This window comes from Aphelocoma coerulescens, chromosome 9, assembly GCF_041296385.1.
Source record: "Aphelocoma coerulescens isolate FSJ_1873_10779 chromosome 9, UR_Acoe_1.0, whole genome shotgun sequence".
In the NCBI taxonomy this organism is placed as follows: domain Eukaryota; kingdom Metazoa; phylum Chordata; class Aves; order Passeriformes; family Corvidae; genus Aphelocoma; species Aphelocoma coerulescens.
In genome coordinates this window covers 20,791,675-20,808,644 of record NC_091023.1, presented here as the reverse complement: position 1 = coordinate 20,808,644, position 16,970 = coordinate 20,791,675, and the positions used below count along the sequence as shown (strand labels likewise).

The 16,970-nt window shown below is 38.5% G+C and overlaps 1 long non-coding RNA gene across 4 annotated transcripts; it reads right to left on the bottom strand.

Annotated features, from left to right (window-relative positions):
• Positions 1 to 303: 303 nt before the first annotated feature.
• Positions 304 to 11,461, bottom strand: LOC138114786 (uncharacterized). Of its 4 annotated transcripts, none has more exons than XR_011152805.1 (4): positions 11,187 to 11,461; positions 2,009 to 2,185; positions 1,574 to 1,709; positions 304 to 469 (listed from the first exon to the last, which is right to left on the bottom strand). It is a non-coding gene; the product is annotated as an uncharacterized lncRNA (long non-coding RNA). The 4 variants fall into 4 exon arrangements; XR_011152804.1 differs by having other exon boundaries at positions 11,348 to 11,461; XR_011152808.1 differs by lacking the exon at positions 11,187 to 11,461 and adding an exon at positions 3,168 to 3,198.
• Positions 11,462 to 16,970: the final 5,509 nt, after the last annotated feature.

Genomic DNA, 16,970 nt, shown 5'->3' with positions numbered 1-16,970 from the left:
TCTAGTTTGAATCACAAAAATAATTGTATAACTCACTGGTGCTACCCGGAATACATCCCCAGCTGTTTGATGCAGACAGGAATATCCAGCTCTGAAATGCTGATGCTCTCTAACAGCCCTGGTAGAGCCCAAAGCAGCAGCCAGGCAAACCAACAGCACTCTGCCTCCAAGCTTTCCTATGTCAGCTCCCTGTGACGCTTCCTACTTGCACACAGAGCAGCTCTGAGATGTGGGTGTTCCATGTGAACTGAGAGGTGAGAAATGAGCAGCATTATCAAAGGGCCAAGTGCTCTCATATGAAATTATTAAGCTTTATTAAAAAGTTGGAGACAGAGGGAATGGCTTCCACTTTTTTTCTTCCACAGGAGGTTACCTGGAAAAATCAGTTTGAAATTGTAGCCCCAAATATATGGCAAGCATATATAAATATATGTGGCCAGTGTGACCTTCTTGTGACATCTCCACTGTACTGCAATAAAAATTGTAAAATGAAGAAATAGTGCATAGGAGAATTAACAGAAAGACAGAACTAAAGAGTATCGTCATCTCACACCCATTCTCTAGCATCCCTTACAGCTCAGTGATCTCACCTGCATGAACAGCTCTCATAAATTCAACATTCTTAAGACAAAATTATTTTAGATGCTCTTTTTTATATGCTGTTTTTAAATGCAAATTTATAATTTATTGATAAAACAACAAAAGAAGCATTTGCTAAGAAAAATATTATTGTTAAAAAATGAAGACTACCATTTCATCCCAGACTCTGCCTCTTTAAAGATCTAAGTGGTGTATACAAGGTTTTGTTGTGTGATGCAGTGGTTACCATGGTAATTGATATATTTTTTTAAGTTTAGTGAAGACAGTGCAGTCAAAAACATAAATAGCCTGAGCCCCTGACAGGGTAAATTGTACAATAGCATTCTAGAATAAATTTCCATGGCTTTTTTTTTTTTCTGAAAACATATATAAGAGACTAATAATTCTTTGTGAAGAAAAATACTTCACTTTTCTTAAGACTGCAATTATATTTGATTATAATTTTTAACTGTTCTTGCTCCAGGATGATACTAAATTGTATAGCCCTTCATGTGCCCATTATCTATGGTTCCTCAAAGACAGTGATCCAAACTGGTGGGTGTGGGAGAGTTTCCTGGAGTGCTACCTGGTTAAAAGGGTTTTAAGTTTTGCAGCAACAGCACCAGAGAGATTTATAACACACCATCAGAGAGATTTATACTTGCTAACCAAAACAAAAATGTACCCTGAAATAACTGAGTTGCAGACCTGTGGAGAACACACACACACACACGTATATATATATATGTATGTATGCATGTATGTATGTATATGACAGCCTGAAAGCCAGGGAATTCATTTGCACCTTGTTTAGGAAAAGAAAGGCATTATTTTTAAACCTAAAATTTTTGTTTGCCAGAATTGTTTGGTAGCAGAAGTGTTGTACAGGACCTGGCCAAAACTACAGGCAACGTAATATCTTTTCTCCAGCAGTGGGTGAAACATGCTATCAGGAAAGACTCCAGGAACAGGGCAGACTGATGAAATACATCACCTGTGTGCTCCCTCATCCTCCAGTCCTTTGCAGTACACAGACATCCAGGGCCAGACACAGTTTCAGCAATCTCAGTGGATTCATTTTCCATGAGTTTGTTCTTGAAGTCCAGTGGCCTTTTGCTTTCCACAGCATCCTGGGGCAAAAAGTCAGAGTTAAGTCACCAGGCCGAGTTGTCTCAACAGCAGTCATCACTGTCTAGTATAAATATAATGCTGCTTTGATGCAAGGCTAAATGTCTCATTTTGCTAATGATTCTGTGCCCAGAAGTAATGTGTGATACGTAGTTAACGATAGTTTTAAAATGCTTGAGCAAGATGAACAGAGGGAGTGTGTAAAAGGGCATTTTTAGTCCTGTGGTATTTGGAGCTACTTCTCCAGAGCACCAGCTATGGCATCTCACCAGCTCACTTCTGGAAGCATGTGGAAAGATACCTCTCAACAAAGCTGACAAGCTGGAACTGCTCTTTCTCCAGTGCTCCTGCTTTCTCATAGGCAGAGATTCCTACTTGGAATTTTGCAGTGAAAGAATATTGTCTCATGTCCTGGTTTGCCTTCTACTGGGCAAACGTATGGCTTCCCCACAATGATTGTAAACTCGTTAGGAGGAATCTGGCAAAAAAAATAAGTTTAACTAGCCAACAAAAGTCATAATTCTGGAGGAATCTCTAATAATTATATCACATTGAGTCCTTCACATATCTTTTTGCCCAGTATGAATCAGTGTAGCTGTTAATAAAAGGAAGTGGTGCCAGTTAAAACCATTTGAAAATCTAAGACCTTCCAAATTCACAATAGGGTATGTTTACTAAACAATTTGAAAGCAAAAGATCATTTAATACTAAATAGCTGAATTTCTATGCGAGCCGTGTGAAATACTGGAATACACGAAATTCTTTTGTCTTCATAGGGTCTTTCTCCCTCATGACTATGAAAGAGAATTTTTTTAGGAAATGTACCAGCAAAGGAAAACTAAGTATCCCCTTTTTTTATGAGTAGAATAACGCATTCCTTCCAACTGTCCTTATTAATTTATAAACAGCTATGATCCTAGGTTGTTCCGGTCATTCAAATTTATGATCAGAATAAAATTATTCTCAATAGAGAGAAAAAAATGCCTCTTCTCTAAAGCTTCATAACAAGTGATAAGCATTCAGTGGACCATAATTACATCTTGCTATTTTTCCTATGCTGTTTCAGGTTTCAATTTTTTTTTTAATATCACCATTTTAATTAAGCTTTAATCTTCACAGCACTAAACTAAATTAAAAGGATCTTTATAGTGTTGCTTTGGTAACTAACAGAAGGGGTAAAATTACCTTATCTGTTTGTTCACCATGTTGCAGCTGTAAACATCCCAGTTATGGTCTTTAATTTGTGCATTTTCATTAGGAAAAAAAGAAAAAGACATGTGACACTGAAAACAGTTATCACTGCTGGAACAGTCCCCTAGCAGGATCTCACTGTGATTGTCATGGACAAACTTGTAGCTGGGAAGTCTTTGCTCCAAGAGATTAAATACGAGCTAATTAGGCAAGACACAAAGCAGGCATAGACAAGTGAAAGCAGCAGTACTCATCACAGAAATTCCCACCTCCTTGCCCTTCTGTCTGGTCCCCTTTATTTCCTTCAACAATCTGCAACACATTAAAAGTTAAACATGAAACTTCTTATGATGTTCCCACGGTTTCCTGCAGATAATTAGTTACAAATCTTCAGAACACACCTGCCATGTACCTGACATGTCACTGTCCCATTTTACATCTCTGTAAAACACCAAACAACAAATTGAGTTGTCCAAGACTATCAGCTAAACACAGTCCTACATCATAGCACCCTAACAGAAACATGCTGAAGGCATGAAAGCACACTTGACCTTGAAAAGCCTGTACAACTTGGGTTGTGGAATAGTTAAGAAAAAGGGGAAGAAAATTGTTAGACCTTTCTTTTAAAGCTGAGGTACAACAGATCAAAACAAGAGAAAGTTCTTGTTATTACCTAACAGAAAAAAGAATACTTCTAAAGATTACTTTAAAAAAAATAATACTTTTATATTATTTCAGAGTTCTACATGTCTGTTTCTCTTCTTGAACCTTTCTCTGTTTGATTGCTTCACCCTCAGTAAGGGACTGATGCTAATTTCCATTAAAACAATCCCACAGGCACTGGCTACAGTAAAATGCAGTTTAAGCTAAGCTTTGAGAACCCTCTAGACCGAGGGTGAGTGAAGAGCTTTCCCATTCCACCAAAAGGAAGAGCCCACGTGTGTATCAGCATCACTCAAAGACACAGCAGGACCTTTCACAGCATCACCCAAAGACACAGCAGGACCTTTCACACCTGTGCAGAAGAGCCTTCCTGACTCCAGGAAATAAACCAGCACTGATGCAAAGCCTTTTGAATTACAAATCATTCCTCCAATACTCCTTTTCTATGAACTGTACTTCTCAACTCAGCAGGATTTTAGGGAGACTGGATTATTTACAAAGCAGTACAGGCAAGGTGCTGGCACAGGTTACCCAGAAGCTGTGGCTGCCCCATCCCTGGAAGTGTCCAAGGCCAGGTTGGATGGGGCTTGGAGCAAGCTGGGATAGAGGAAGGTGTCCCTGACCATGGGTGGGAACTGAATGATCTCTAAGGTCCCTTCAAACCCAAGCTATTCCATAGTTCTATGAATATGGAAAACCCTTGTGCCTACACAGGTGATTCCCAGCAGCCTCAGCTGTCTCATAGAGAGATTGACTGCAGAGCTATTTTCCCCTTCAATTTGGCTATCCATGTGCATTTTCCAGTGTTCTCAGTAAGGCACTTAGAGCCTCAAGTCCACCATCATCGTTAGCAGCAAGGTCAAATGTTGAAAGTTTTGTTGTTTTGTTGTTTTTTTTTTAAAAAAAAAAGAAATTCATATAGCAAAATGGGTTTAACGTGCAGTACTCTACAACAGAGCTGTCCTACAGCTCTGATTGCAACTTGGTTTGAAATTTCAACTTATTTTCAATTTTGAGCTAAACAAACACAAAACATGAAAGCCAATAAAACTAAGGCAGATCATGAAGTGCTGTCAAGCTGTGATAAAGTCAGTCTTCACCAAAGATCCATCTTCTCCCACTGAGAGATCCTAAATTTGAGGCTGAACTAAGAATGGCAGAACAGGCAGCACTGAAAATCAAAAGTTTTCACTTGGTAAGATTTCTTTGTTTTCTGATTTTGATGGACAACAAAATGGTTGAAAGTTACAACTCATTTAGAAGAATGAGAAAAATGACAAAAAATAGAAGGTACCAAATAAAAAAAACTAAGAACTGTCAACCACTGAATATATAAGGAGGACAAAAATGGCATTTTATTTTGCATCACCTTTTCTATGTCCTGGAAAAACCTTTTTTCTCAAGTCACGTGTGTAAAATATCTTTGGTCTTTCTTCAGTAAACCATAGAAAAACAGATTCTTAAAGTAAGCTTAAATATAGGTCTCATAGCAATTAAATATGACTAATTATGAAATAGAAGTTCTATCATTTGACATTCACTGAAAGAACTTTTCCCCAGAGCATTTTACCCAACATATCCTCCTCAGAATCATGTAAACAGATGAGCTGTATTGATCTCACTAAGTTTTTTCTTATATAATGCTTAAACTTTTTCTTATATAATGCTTTGTTTTCCCCCAGGAATGTTCGAATGTAAGGAATGTTTAAGTAGCACTTAAGGAAAATAAAATTGCTCTGTTCAACACACAAAATATTTCAAAATACTACCTGTGTCTGTAATCATGCCATTGGCTGTTTGCTGACTGCTAATTGTTGCCATCATTTTCATCACACAGGAAAAAAATATCCCTGTAAGTTCCCTGTGAACACTGCAAGAATGATCTCAATGCATCAGGGTAAAGCAGCTGTCAGAAATCCGTCAGATCAGTGCTGAGAGTGCAGCCAAGCTTCTTGTGTACTTTCAGCAAATATAATTATTTAGAACCTAGGGGTGCTTCCATGTCTCCTTGCTATTGCCTTTATTGTGTAAACAGAAAATGAAACCCTCCCTGAGCAGGGGCCAGGCTACAGGCTGAGGGCAATATGTTAACATACAAGGAATGTGCTTTCCATAGGGAATCTAAGGAGCCTTTCATAGGTTTTAATATAATCCAAGAACTGTAAGAGCAACTGTGGCCACAGCTGGGTTCCACCTGTTTGCCTCTCTGACAGATGTTCAGGGCTCTCGAACCCCTCAGTTAAATACCAGCTGTACCTTAGTCAGGGAACAGACCACATTTATTGCCAGACTGCAGGAGCTGCCTGCCCTGTCAGCCTGCTTGTTGGAGCAATCTGCCTCAGAGAGCCACCTCGACACCCAGACCACTTCCCCAAAGCCTTTCCGTCAGTGTAAATGCACATCCATTGGGCTCCAGCAAAGATTCCTTCATGCAGCCTGGCTCTCCCTAGCTCAGGAGAAAAGAAACACATTTATCCATGCCAGCCATAGCCTGACATGCATTTACTCTCTAGCAGAGCTAAATTAGAGGCTCTGTGCTCATTAGGAGTTACTCCCCCCCCACATGCAGCACTCTCATCATCAGACCCATGCAATGGCCTAGATCAAGAGTCAAATCTAGCTGAAAAATGATCAGAAGACAAGTCCTCAGCATGCTGAGTTTAAGCAGGATCCTCTCCCCGTTCTATTGACCATCTGAACAGAAGGGACAGCACAGGCTAAAAGCAGCTGAAAAGCCAAGGCACAGCAACTAAATGTGTTTAAGTACTGCCTCAGCTAAAGTAGCTCTCCAAATATTTCTTCTGTAGCACAATCCCAATAATTAGACTTGCCTAGAAAAGACAGAAAACTGACACTGGCACAGGTCTTTGTATGCAGAAGATTATCTCTTCTGTAACATACAGTAATATTCTGCAGAATTTACTTGGGATTTAAAAATAGAAATGTATAAAAAAAAAGAGATTTCATATTAATGTTTGACAGCTAGTCTGTACAGGGAAAGGTTTTCTTTTTAATGAATGTCACTTTTTTATATATCTATTCCCCTAAAACTTTCAAAAGAGCATGTATTTAATACAATGAGCACTATTTATGGCTTTATCCCTAATGTTAATCTTATATATCTGATTATTTCTTTTTCAATAATAGCAGAAAATTACTTTGTCAATTATATTGCTTTTCCTATGCTGAAATATTAGAGACTAAAAGGCAAATTCAAGAGAATCCCATTCCAAAAATGTACTGCATACTGGTTTATAACAAGCACTTCTAGACCATGACCAGTAAAAACATTCTCTAAAAGAAAGTAGGTGGTAGTCTGGACAATTTTTGGCTATTTGAAATCTGTTCTGCTTTTGCTGCATATTCCTAATCATATAATTTGTGCTTCTGTGAGCTTAGTCCTCATTTTCTTCTTCTTCTACCATTTTCTTTGTAACATATATTAGTTTATTTTTAGCTTTGGTAAAGTCCCTCAACACCATGTTTTCAAAACCTCTCTCCTTCCAGCTGCTGTACTGCTGGGGAGGTACTATTAGAAACTCATCCATAAGAGTTCAGTCTCTCTCAGTCTCAGACAACTGCTCCATAGATATGATACTTTGTTTAGAAAATTATCATGTGATTTTCTTTGGAAATATATTTCTTCCTTGAGGTAATTGTCAAGAATGTAAGATGGTCAAAGAGCTCTCCCTTATATTTAAATAGGTTCCAGAAAGAATCACAGATTATTTTGTTGTTGCTGCAGTTATTGTTTTTGCAGTAGAGACAGAACCATCTGTTCCTTTGAAGAGGTGCCAAATCAGTTGAAAATAATTCATTCAGGTATTCAGTGAACCACAAGAGCTGATGGTTTAAAGATTCTGGAAGGTTGCAACAGGGAACACCAAATGCACTTTGCCCAGTTTGGATTAGATTTTATTTAAACAGAGGGCTCTAGGTAGTTCAGGAAAGCAACAAGTGGACACAAGAGAGTTCTTCTCTTTCTGTCTACCTCCTTCCCATATTAAACCTGCTTTAATAAGAGTCAACAGTTACATATCATGTGAACATGATCAGCTCACACTATCCAAAGGGTAATTACAAATTATGGCAACAACTTTGGTGTAGTCTTGTATATCAAAAATCAACCAAATGGCCAAGACACGTCTGGTTCATAGTTGGTTTATGTCCCCAGGTTGTGCTCTTGTGGCACAGCTCTGCCCTGATGGCCATGTCTGGTGTGAGTATCCATAGCAAATATCTCACTGATGGGCACTTGGGTACAGGAAGGGCAGGGCATCGTGTGCAGAATGAGCAAAGAAGGGAAGGGAAGAACTATCTAGAACCAATCCGTGAGTCTGGACAAGACGATGATTTGCTTGACAAGTCTCTGATAGCATAGACCAGCAGCAAATGAACATAAAAATATTCCAAGGACCCCAGAACCCTTAACCATTCTTATTTGCAATGGTTTTCTGATGAAACAATTGGCAAGTTAACATTAGCTGGGGTCTGAGAGAGGATAATTTCTGAAGCATTTTCCACTATGGGTTTTATAATGATGAAGAATTGTCTGCACAAATTTATAACTGAGTGGGTTAATTAAACATTACCCCTGGGCATCTGAACACTGAAGAATGCATCTCTATTCTGAAAGGAACACTTAATCCTCCTCAGTTTGATGCATTCCCTGTATTATTTACTAACAAAGTTTAGTTTATTTATTGCTAGAATTATTTATTATAACCATTGTGAAAAAAAAAGCAGTGGCTTAATAAGGTTTAGTTTTCTCACTTATCAAACTCATTGGGATGGTAAATTTCAAATAATGAAAACCTGTGTTGGAGCCTTCTTCTTTCCTGTAAAATATTGGAAACAACTGAACACAAACATGACTGATATTAAGCATTGTTTAAAGAAATTATGAAAAAAAAGAAATAATATATTAAACCACTGTGTAACACCTTCCAAAGCTGTAACAATTGAACATTCATTACAATCTTGTTAAATAGCTATTCTATCAGTAGTTCTAGCATCACAATGCAGGACCTTAATTAGCTAATGTTTCTTTCATCCTTTATTTATTAGATTTTCGAGCCAAAATAATAATAAAAAAAAGATTTGCGGCTCTAATAAAGTACCACCACTGCCATATCTCTTTCATATATTAGTAATTTGTTAGTTAATATGAACCTGCATTTTCTATATTTTGCTCATGATAGATGTGCCAAACACAACAACAGAGAGCAAATCAAAATATTTACAACACACTATAATTTCCCTTGCAGCCTAATGTCATAATTAAGAAAAAACTAAGTTTATGAATCAGCTTTGCACATTTGCAGGTCATGTGGATGTATGGCTGACAGAAATGACAATCTTTTTAAGAGCTTTTATCAGTCACAGTGTTGAAACACTGTACTTCTAAAAAAAAATCTTTCACATATTTTTGCAAGACAACAAGTTTATTTTGAGGGTTCCTTTGTCTCATGAGTTTTAGAGACAAATGACTTTCTGTCCTGGGTAGGGAACAGCTTTAAGTCTACACCAAACAACAAAATCCTCACTTTAGACACTGATTAATCAGATATTGAAGCTAATGCCTGTCCCTGATTGAGAACACACTGTTATTCTCTCTGCACTTTAAACTATTCTTTTCTAATTAAAAAAAAAATCTCAAGCTGTCTCTAGATATATTTTTACTTTATCTGGTTATCTTTAAATAGACACATTTGGGTTTGTATTGTGTGAAATAATCCTGTCAGATATAGATTAGAAGGAAGGAGGCATCAGAAAGGCAGGATGGATTCAACCGATCCCACCGTGCCATGGGGAGGCACTGTCAAGAGCCACATGCTCCCCATGGAGAGCTGCTTTAGGAATGCTATCCTGGGGCTTTAGCAAGGCTTTTCTTTCCCAGATACAGGACCAGCATGTCTTATACCCTGCCTATCTCAGCTGGCCTGTCTGTGCTCAGTACTCGCCTCTTTTCATTATGTTACTGCTCTTCCTACAGCTGGAGACCTCCTGTTCACCCAAGATACCCATCACCCAACACGGGAGGCAAAAGGAAAAAAGATAAATGGTGCTTATCACACTAATCTTGAAACAAGTCAAGATGCCCAGGTGCTGAGAGCAAGCATGCTGCACACAGTGGGTAAGTGTCCTGCAGCTGTAAAATAAAGTTAAATAAACTGGCCAGCACAAAAGCTCAGGACTTGCTGAAAAGTGGTGGTACTAGTGTGCTAGTGCTAATTTGGCACTATTTTAGGATGGGTGGCTTTAGAAAGTACTGGTTTGTTGGCAGCAAATTTCTGCAACTGTTCAAGATTCTTGTGACAGGAAGCTTTCTGCAAAAAATATATCATTTCCTGCCTGATATCAAAAGAATGAAGAAAAGAGGAGCAATGTATATTTTACATCTATAAAAAGAGTCTGCCCTCAGATACGGATCTTGTCTCTGGCCTAAAGTCAGGGAAGAATGGGAGAGCATCACTGTTACTGAGATTATGATCCCTGAGCAACCCTACCAAAAGGACATACTTGAAGGTGTTTATATAACCAGCCCTCACTGAACATTATTCAAATAACTGCTTTGATGGCATAGGGCTTATTTGTAAACAGTCCAAGCCATCTGCAGTGCAGCTATGATGGAGGGGTTATGGTGCTTTAACTTAAAATTCTGTAAGTCATTATGAGCCTCTTAATAGCAGATGGATTCCGTTCTGAACCACATCAAATTCCAGTTAAATAAGGTTGTCAGTATCATAATTTTCTAGCTGGATGTAGAGTGCAATTGGCCAGAATCAGACAGTTAACAGGCATTTAGTTTCAGTTTAAATACCTAGAACAGCAAATGCTTTAATCAGGCAGCTCTCATTAATAAAAAACAGTGATCCCTTCTAAGCTGTAATATTTATCCTGCATTCCTGTACTCTGGAAGCACTGAGTTCTTACATCTTTATGTGTATTAATTGGACTCCTCTATTCAATGCAATGAAAATGTGCACACACCAGTCACGAGAGCTTTTTAACTGAATAGATAATTGTGCCACAGGGAAGAAGTTCATCTTGTAATTTGTGACAGCTGCACTTACACAGAACTCCGGCAGTCCTGGAGCAGTGATGAGACCAATCATCACTGATAAAATAATTCTGCTTGTAGAGTGCAAGCAAATACTCAAAGCAGAAATCTAATCAGCCTTTCTTGGTAGATACATTCCCTTCACGTGCCTTTGGGAGGTCTTAAAACAAGGTCATTGAAAATCCATGCCCTTGGAGAAGGGGTTCACAGGAAAAACTTTTGAGCAAAGGAGAAAGTCTGCAGAAAAGGTGCAGCCAGAGTCAGTAAGATATTCTGCAGCAATACACGAAGCAGAACCGTGGTACAGACCCCACACGGATTTAAGAGGACGTTGCACAGCCATATGCTACACAAATGTTCAAAAAAGACATTCAGCCGCCCCCAGCACATAAGGGAGCGGGGTAGCGCAGCAGCTTCTCCCACATATGCGCGGAGGCAAGTGGGCATGTACAGAGGGAACAGTGCTGTACTTTTCAAAGAACACTCAGGTTGATTAAGCCTTGTTGGAAATGCAGAGATAAAACAGAAGGAGAAAATAATCTTATGTGCTTTAATTTCTTACTATTTTCTCTTTTTGCCAGAAGCTGAATCAGTGTAATAGCAAGCTTTGCTTTTCTGCTTCTAGAACAAAACGCTGACCGCCAAAACACAGTTTAGCCCTTATGAAGTTGCTGTCCTGCATTCTAAAACACTTCCAAACCCCTTTCTTTTGCTACCGGTTACCTGTTTTGAGTCGACCTCTATATTTCACAATTGCAATTTAAAAAGTATTATTTAATTAACGTCCTTCGTTTGTATTCACAGTAACTCCCATTTGTATGCATACAACTCACTCAGTCTGTGGTCTATAGCTGGCAAATAACACCACTTAACAGCTGTTAAATAGGGTAATCACCTGTTGTTATCCACAGGTAGCTTTAATTCAAATGCTAATTGCTCTCAGTGCTCTACTTACAAACCTGCCCCAATGTCAGCTGCTGTCTGTGCCTCACCAGATGGATGGGAGCCTTGGATGGATCGTGCTGTCCCTCTGCAGGAAAAAGGTCTGAGATATAAAAAACCTTGCTACCCTACAGTGCCATGAAGAAAAAAATAAAACGGCACAAAAATGAAACAGTGAAGGTCTTCCAGAGAGCAAGAATTGCAGCAAAAAGCAATGAATAGGGAAGACGAAGAAAAGGAGTTCAAACAGGACATTAAATATTGTATGAGCCTATTTACAACAACAACAAATTAACATTCACCTTTACTAAACTCAGTTTGATAAAATTCAGAAACAGCTGTTGCAGATGTATGTCAGGGTCAGCCTAAACTGATAGGAAATGAGAGCTAAACTGCTTGAACAGGTCAGGTGTTAGTAAAAATCCCCCTGGAAAAGTAAAATTTCTAGCCTGATATGGGTAATATTTTTTTTCCCCCAAGATGTAATTCTTCACTAAAAAAATTGTATTATTTTTCTCCCTTTAGTAAAAATGCCTCAAAACTGAACTATTACTTACTCCTCATACCAAGAGGCTTCATATTATTTTTTTTTTCTAAAAGATCTCCAATTTACCCAAGCTCTCTGGAGGCACAGTTTCATGTTGTGCCTAATTTCATCAAACTGTGTGTCACTGCCAAAAGTGATGGTTTAATTCTGTCTCCTTTCCCCTCTTAACTCCACTGACGTGTTCCTCACCCTTTCCTCATATTAGATTTAGTCATTCCCTCTGTTTCTGGAGTATGACTCACTGATCCAATGGGAAAGTAATTTATTTAGAGGGGAGATCAATGTGTGAGAGCCGCCAGTTAGATGGGATTAAGGCTGGTGTGGAACAGTGCCCTGAATTGTCCTGTGTTCCTTGCTGCTGTACAGTGGAGTTCCTGGCTGCACAGCTGCAGGTTTATTTTGGATCTCCTGACTGTAAAAGGGCCATTCATTCCCCAGTGCTGTCGGATTCTCATACTGCACTCGATGATTTTCCTGTCCTGCTCTCCAAAGGGCTGCTTTTTTTATAGGTGAACAAAGACATCCATCAGTGGCCAAAGAGCAGAAGCTCCTTGCTCAGTTTCTATCCTCTGATCTGCTCAACTCAGATAATTCTGCTGGGTGCCAAGAACCCAACCCAAACAGCCCTCAGCTCTGGAGGATACCTGCCTTTCCACTGGGACAAAGTGGTGGCCTTGGGAAATGACTGTTAGTGCAAGGCTACATTTTTTCCTGCCCTCAACATATTTTTCAATTAAATAGGAGATAAACATCAGGTGAAACCTGGCTCAGAGAAAGGAAACAAAGCCTATAAAAGTCACAGATAGAGCTGCAGCAAGTATAGGCACAGTTTTCAGTTTTGGTCTGAGCTCACTATACTGATTGGAGCTTTGGCCTTGGAGAAAGGAGCTGCTCAAAATTACCAAACACAAACTTTAAATTAAAAAGCACATATTAGGCAGTGCTCTGATGTCTTGTACTCATGGAGAGGGAGGGATGAAAACCTATTAAACCCAGGTCACTTTATCTCTTGGTGTCTTGCTTCAGGGTCATAATTGAAATGAACATCCTGTAGCAACCACCACTTACGTGTGAATGTTCATTTTAGCACAGTCAATTATTTCAATCATCAAAAGGAAAGAACTGCTCGTTTGACAGTTATGACTCAATAGCATACATTTCATTTTGATGAGCATTTTTTATTTTGTTTTGCATATTTTGCTTACAGGAAGTGAGTAAAATAAAATATTTGTAAAAGGATGCAGAGTTCATGCTTTGATAGACTTTTATGATCTCTCAATGAAAAGCTGTAGGTAGGCCTGCTCTGCCAGCTTGAAAACTACATTTTGTCTGATTCTCTTTTGGACTGTGAATAGAAAAACAAAGCTGCAAAATATAGTTGTAAAGTTGAGAATAAAAAAGTTATATGTAAAAGTCTGTGTTTAGTACAAAAGTACATTTTAATATTTATTCAATCCTGTATGAAAAAAGAAAACAAATCAAAAAAACTAAGTAAAAATTTGAATGCTGCTCTTTCCCTATTTAAGTCAGAATCAATCTGCACTTTCATTTACTTTTGATGAGAAATTGAAAACAAGTTGGTCAAATTACTTCTCTCATTTAACACTGACTGTATGAACAAAAAGGAAATAATTCAAACTTAAAGAGGGCTTTTTTGTCACTTCTTAAGGAAAGAACCCCACATAAATTAATAACTGACCTAATTTTCTTTCATCCCAGAGATCACAGGTCAAGGTATCATTAAACACATTTCATCCTGAAACAACAGAATTGCGCAATTTACTCTTTTGTCATTCACACCAAAAGATTAAAGATGGCTTGGTGTGAGGATATGCAGCAGTGGGAAAACTTAACCCTCTGGGACTGAGCCACAGCTTTTAGTTGCTTCCTGAAGTCATAACCCATGTTATTATGAGTCACAAAAGGCCACTGCTATCTCTTGTATTACTGCTCAAATTAGGAGCCTTACTCATATCCTTTTTCTCCCACAGTTTAAGTTCCATGACTACCATGAACACCCACTGTAATTCATTCAGGATAGCAGCTCACCTGGAGAACCCAATCTATTTGAAAGTTTACTGGTGGTCATTTGAATTCCAGTAAGCTGTGTCATGCACAATAAATGACATAACAATTAAGCAACTGAGATAATACTGGATACAACCAGACCCATATTTTGCTCCCCTAGAGATATATAAGGAAAGGGCACCAAATTAACAAAAACTGAGGGAAGGAAGACCAGAAATTGCAGTTTCAAAGCAGGCTTCTCACAGATCCTCTCTTTCATGCTAGTGTTGTTGGAATGACAAATTTTCACCCACCCGGTTCAGTGTAGAGTGTGAAACCACCTTTAAACAGGGAAAAGGACCCCCACCTTACCTCAGACAGGGCTCATGTGGCAAGGAGGTCATGGGCACAGGTGTTGGGTCAAGCTGCTATTTCTTTTCTACTTATCTACATATTTGCAGACTGAAGCTGAAAGATGAATTAAATACATAAATAGGCAGGTTAAACTTTTGAAAGCTGTGTACTGATATTCCCAGACATGAGTAGGGTGATGGAAGGTGTTTGGTACAAACAACTGTGAGGAGGAGGAAGACCTAAACCTCTAGATCTACTGCTAACAGGCTAGAACTTGTCTCTGCTTTAGAAAGCCACTCTTCCTCAGCTCTCTCCTTCACAACTTTTGCTGAAAATACACTGAGTTGCATAAATCCTGGTGGGGTTTTGGTTAGAAATAAACAAAAGCCTAGCAATTGCTCTTCCTTGCATAACAGCTCCTGAACAGAGGCAAACCTCTCTTCCTCATGACAGTACCTAATTTTACAAGTAGCCTTTAATATTGATGTTCACAGGTCATGAGTCTCCTTTAACAATCAATAATGAATTAAAACAGCATCACAGATCTCCAGGTCTGTGCCACAAGGGAACCAGGAATATGCATGTTAACCATTTCAGGAATCACACCCAGGATGGAGCAGTGCCTGTGCTCCCCTGTGCCTCAGCCTCAGCCTGTGACTGACAGAGGACACAGGACTGCACGTGGCAGCCAAACGCTGATCACCCACCCTGCTTATGGCCTGGGCTGGGGGCTGCAACAAAGCCCTTCCTGAACCAAGCAGTCTCAACACATCTCTGCAGCCTTGCTCAAGAGCCAGGAGGTTTTCAACAGCAAGGCTGTTGCAGAGATAATTGACTCAGTGTAAAGCTTTGGGCCACTTTTGGGGGCACTCAGAGCTGTGTTGCCTCTCCAAACACTGTCCTGCAGCAGGGTGTGCAGCCATGATCTGAACCACAACTGGATGCTAAATTTAGATTAAATTGATTCAGTTATTAAACCTTTGCAGCAATTTCCAAAGCCCAAAGTCACTAGTCTAAACACTTTGTAATCATGCTTTCAAGTATAACTTCAAAACTATCACACACCACGGAGTGAATTATGTTTAGGGGCTGGAAGAAAATGGGGAGGGAAGGAATTTTTTTCTTTAAATGACAGACTTTAACCTATTATTAATCTTCAAACATGAACAAACACTTCTAGTCCCTGAATCAACTGAGAATTTATTAACTGTCAGAGTATTAAAAGGCATACCTAATACATTTTACTGAAAGCAATTGCTGATAAGTGCTCATGCAATAAGACATAAGGAGACGTGAATCTATCTGGGCATGTCTGTCAAAATTCCTGGCAAATGACATATGAAGAAATCACATTTTAATCTACAGGCACAGGATCTTTGGGGTATAAAAGGAAAAAAAAATCAATTTTGAGAAGTTTTAAAAAAAAATATATATTTTTTTCCTTTTTTCAAAACTATGTAATTTTCCAATTCAGATTTCCCCTGAGTTTTACCTCTTACAAAACTGAGACAGCACAATGAGTTACCTGACAGCATGGTTCCAGTTTTGTTTACTACTGTTTACAATTTTCTATCCAGATTACATGGTTCTTATCAAAAAATATATAGGAATTCCAACCCGGGCATTTAAAATGTAGAGAGATTGGATCAGTAGGGGATATTCCTTCCAGGATAAGACCATTGGGGTAGAAGGAATCCATTTTGTGCTACAAAAAGGAAGAAAAAAAAAACCAAAAAAAATCCCTATGTGGAACATAGCAAAACTATGTGAACGGCATCTCTAAAAATTACTTACTTTGGAAGAATTTTAATTCCAGAACTGTGGTCAGGCAAATGAAGTCTCTCACACCACGTGTCTCCTCTTTTATGGCAGGGAACTCCATTTCTAATACCACCAGATGGTCAAAATTTATTAGGCTGCATTGACCATGGTGCAATATCTCATGTGAGGGAAAACTGCATCATCAATGCCAACATTTAACACTGTCCATTACCCCACCCATGTTATGCTCTCCTGTCCTTGTAATGGCCTGTGAATTAAGTATCTACAAGAATCCATGTAAAAAATCATCTTCTAAATAAAATAATTACTGTAACAGATTAGACATTTAAAAATTTGAAGTTTCTTTATAACAAAAAGTAACCAGAGCTTAACACATTATTTCTCTACAACATATTTCTTACATTTTAAAATTAGCTGAAGCATTTTCCCACTCAGCTAAAAAAACCCCGCAATTTTTAAAAGACATCTTGTTGTACCACATTAATTACCACAGCTGCTTCTAAATTCTGGCATGAATTTAAAGTCTGATCCATAGTAATTATGATACTTCAGTTAATTTTGCCATGAATTAATGTGTGGTACTTCCTGATTCGTCAATAGCAAAACTTCATTTCCTTTAAGTAGCATTTTTTCCTATTCCTCAGGAAAATTCTGCATCTATTGAAGTTAAAATACTGATGGAAATTAAATTATCCTGTGACTAAAACAATATTG